The sequence below is a fragment of the Oryx dammah genome, unplaced genomic scaffold (genome assembly GCF_014754425.2).
Source record: "Oryx dammah isolate SB20612 unplaced genomic scaffold, SCBI_Odam_1.1 HiC_scaffold_13, whole genome shotgun sequence".
Classification (NCBI taxonomy): Eukaryota; Metazoa; Chordata; class Mammalia; order Artiodactyla; family Bovidae; genus Oryx; species Oryx dammah.
The window spans coordinates 43,474,850-43,478,715 of NW_024070197.1; the positions used below are offsets into that span (position 1 = coordinate 43,474,850).

Consider the following 3,866-nt stretch of genomic DNA (forward strand, 5'->3'; position numbering starts at 1 on the left):
GACTTTGGCAAAGCCTACAATCGCAAGGAGCTTGCAGATGACTTGAAAGTTCACTAAACACGCAGGAAAAGGGAGCTCACGATGAAGTCAGAACAAGTGCTATAAGGGCCCTGGGTTGAAGTCTAGCACATCCTTGCATAGAAGGGGGATTGTGACTGGCTTCAAGGATAAGGTGGGATTTCTAAAAATTATGAAGAGTTTCAAGGGGAAGACAGCAGTGGAGTAAACTGAGAGCAAGGACCCCCGCTGAGCTCAGAGCTCTGTTCAGCTGCATGTCTCACACACCTGTGAAACCAGTCTTGTATTTACATTTCTCCAATTTGCCTGACAAGTTACCTTGGGGAGGCATACAGATTTTATAGATTTCTGGATTCTCCTCTAAAGAATCCAATCCATGGGTTAAAGGAGGGAGTCCTGGAATCTGTATTTAAATATTTTTAATTTAAATTTATTATTATTATTTTTTGGTTTCAAAGTTATAATGCATGGTTTAAAAGAGAGGAAAGGAAAAAAGAGAGAGAAAGCTGGTTACAGATCTGAGGGAATCTAGGAGGAAGGGCAAATAGAGGGAAAATAAGGGAGAGGACAAGTTTGGGGGAAGTCCAGTGGCCCAAAATCCCAGTTTCCCACCCACAGCCCAGCCCTTGGAGTGAAGAATTAGATCAGTTTTGTACAAGCATTAAAAAAAAATCAAATCACAACAAAGCTGGTTTGGCTTCTCTTTGAGCCTCCCGGATTACCGAATGTCTGCCTCACTCTGGCCAGTCGTGTTTCTCCACCAGACGCTGCTGCGGCTCTCCTAGGTGTCCGCTTATGTCCCAGTCTGGGGTTTCCAGGAGTGCGAACACAGAGTTAGAGTGAGGCTGCTTCAGGATCTGGCCCTTGTGTCCATCCAGACTCCGTAGGGAGTGCAAGGCTCCCAGGGCAGAGAGGGGTGGGAAGGGGGCAGACCCTGCCCAGGCAGTCCTCACCATTGGACAGGGCATCAGACGGCATCCCGAGGACTCACCCTCCCCTTCCCCTCCACCGCAGCTCAGGTGGAGGGGGAGCAGCTGTTACCAAAGCCTATGTTGGTGAAGGTTTCGGCTCAGCACAGAACGAACATCAGCGGTGAACCTGAGGGCATCCAGCATTGGAATCAGGTTGAGAAGGGCGGTATCACTGGGATTTGATGGGGATGGCATTGTCTGGATGGCTCCTGTAAGCCCCTGGGGAGTTATCCAGGATCACCATGCTGGAGAGGTCACTGTGGACCACAGAGAGGTCCTTGATGTAGCTGCCCAATTCCAAAGTGCAGTGCTGTCTGTAGTATCTCCTTTGAGAATGCTTCTGCTATTATCCAGTTCATCTGCTACAACACAGCCATAAATCTCCATGCTTGCTGTGAACACCATCAGTTCGTACCACTGGCTCACCGCTTCCAAGAAGAAATCCACATGGGGCCTATTATGTACAAAAAACCGGACGGGATGTTTGTCCATTACCACCTTGAGAATGAAGTCAGGAGGCGTTCCAGGCCGGAGTGTGGGCCTCAGGATCCCATCATGATGGTAGTGAAAAAGTGTCTCATCCAGGTCCAGCACCAGGATCTTCCTTTTCACCTGGCTTAGCCGATTCCGGGACACAGGAGATAAGGGAAGGATGTCACATCGAACAGTTTTGTACTGAATTACCGTCTGGATCTGCCTCCACAAAAGGTAAATGAAGAAGCTCCAGAGCTTGGCGGCGAAGGCCACGAGCGTGCGCAGCCCCAGCAGACACTGAGTCCGCATCATCCCGATGACCCCGGCACTGCCGGCCCCGGGGCCCCCGCGGCCCAGCTCCGCCAGGCCCCTGGGGGCACCCCCCTGCCACCGGGAGGGGGAACGGGCCCCCGAGTGGCAGAGGAGGCTGCAGAGAGGGGCACGGAGAGCCACCCACGACGAGGGGAAAGCCCAGCGGAACTGGGAGCTGGGGAACGAGCGTGGGCAGCCCGCGGGGGCCCACATGGGCAGGGAGTGGCACGGACGGCTTCGCCAAGGTTGCGGGCGAGACAGGTTGGGCTACAGTGGGGTCCTCCGAGACCAGGAGGGAAAGGGATGGAGAATTGGGGGAGGGGGCTATGGGGGAGGGGAGTAGGGAGGGAGAAGGAAGGGGGAGGGGAAGGGGGGGAAGCGGAGGGTCTATTATTTTTAAAATTTTGTCTGTGCTGGGTCGTCACTGCAACACACCAGCTCTTCAATGTGGCACACCGGCTTTCTGCGTGTGGCAGCGCCTTCTATTTCTGAGCATGCGCTCTAGAGGCCACAGGCTCAGTAGCTGGAGCCGGTGGGCTGTCCAGTTGCCCAACAGCATGTGCGATCTTAGTTCTCTGACGAGGGATGGAACTCGCGTCCACAGCATCGGAAGGAAGATTCTTAACCACTGGACCACCAGAGAAGTCCTCTGGAATCTGTATTTTAATTAGGGAAACTGCAATGGGCTGTGTATCCTGGCTCTTTTGGAGGACCGGCTCTGTGCTCAGCGCTGTGTGGATGTTTTGGGGGAGGGGAGAGGGGCGAGCCACTAGCCCGTACTTCGCGGAAGTCAAGAGTGTGAGTTTTGCAGAATCTCCGTCTTCCAAACTCGCTCCCTCCGACATCTCCAGCCCCAGAAATGGGCTCCTTTATTCCCCTGAGTTGGAACTGCCTGAATTTTAAAGCACTGCACGATTTATTCAGAGGAAGTCTTTGAAGAAGGAGTGGGAGCTAGGCCGCAGGATTCTAATCTTGAATATTCAGGGAAAGCAGCATGCCCTATTCAACACGGCTGATCAATAATGAGTGCATTCACACTCTCAGTGTGTGCATTATGTACAGATACAAAATATACAATGCCCCCAAAACGGGGAAAGACATTTCTGATGGAATTTTTTTGTTTGGGTTTATAAAAATAACTTGTGGTGCATCAATTACTCTCCATTTCCATGGATACAGGCAATACTTTATTATGTAACTCTACAGCTGTGCCGGTTTTTAATATAAAACCCAGATTTTTTCATCTATTTCTCTTTCATAGTTACTGAACTGAGATAATAACATCTTTTACCTATGAATGTATTCTTTTTTTTTTTTTCACCATCCTGCAAACTCTTATTGATTAGAATTTCATTTTGTGGCTTTTGTAATAAAATCTCCAGTAAATGTTACCATTGCAGGCAGTGGAAGGGCGGAGCGGGAAAGGAGGTCATTCTTTATGTATATTGTGTGTAAATATGCATGTGGAAAGAATGCAGTGTGGGTGTGCATGTGGCTTCCAGCTCTAACAAGTGAATGCCTGGGAATTGTCCTGGCTTCCAATTTGTTCTGGGGCAGTTTTCAAATGACTGTTTATGACATGTTAAAAAAATATTCCTTTCCTTTTTTTAAAGAACCTACCACCCTTTTTTCTGAGAGCAAAACTCTTATTTCTGTACTTCTACAATTGGTAATTCAGTGTCAGTGTTTTAACTCCCTGCGAGTGTTAGTCACTCAGATGTGTCCAACTCTTTGCGACCCCATGGACTGCAGCTCCCCAGGCTCCTCTGTCCATGGGACTTTTCAGGCAAGAATACTGGAGTGGATTGCCATTTCCTTCTCCAAGGGATCTTCCCAACCCAAGGATTGAAGCTCGGTTTCCTGCATTGCAGGCAGAATCTTTACTGTCTGAGCCACTTCCCTTTAACTCCCTGGTGAAGTGCAAAGTTGATGAATATCTTGTGGTTCTTTCCAGGTCTCCCTGCACAGCAATGGCCTCCTATCTTCCCAGTGGGGTTGGACTAGTGAGTGCTAGAAAGGGGGAAGGAAGTGAAGATGGAGATGAAGATCCAGGGTGGGCTGAAAAGGGGGCAGATTAGGAGAATACAGCTG

At 49.8% G+C, this 3,866-nt stretch overlaps 1 pseudogene; it reads right to left on the minus strand.

Annotated features, from left to right (window-relative positions):
• Positions 1-854: 854 nt before the first annotated feature.
• LOC120872903 lies at positions 855-1,807 on the minus strand (annotated as a pseudogene).
• Positions 1,808-3,866: the final 2,059 nt, after the last annotated feature.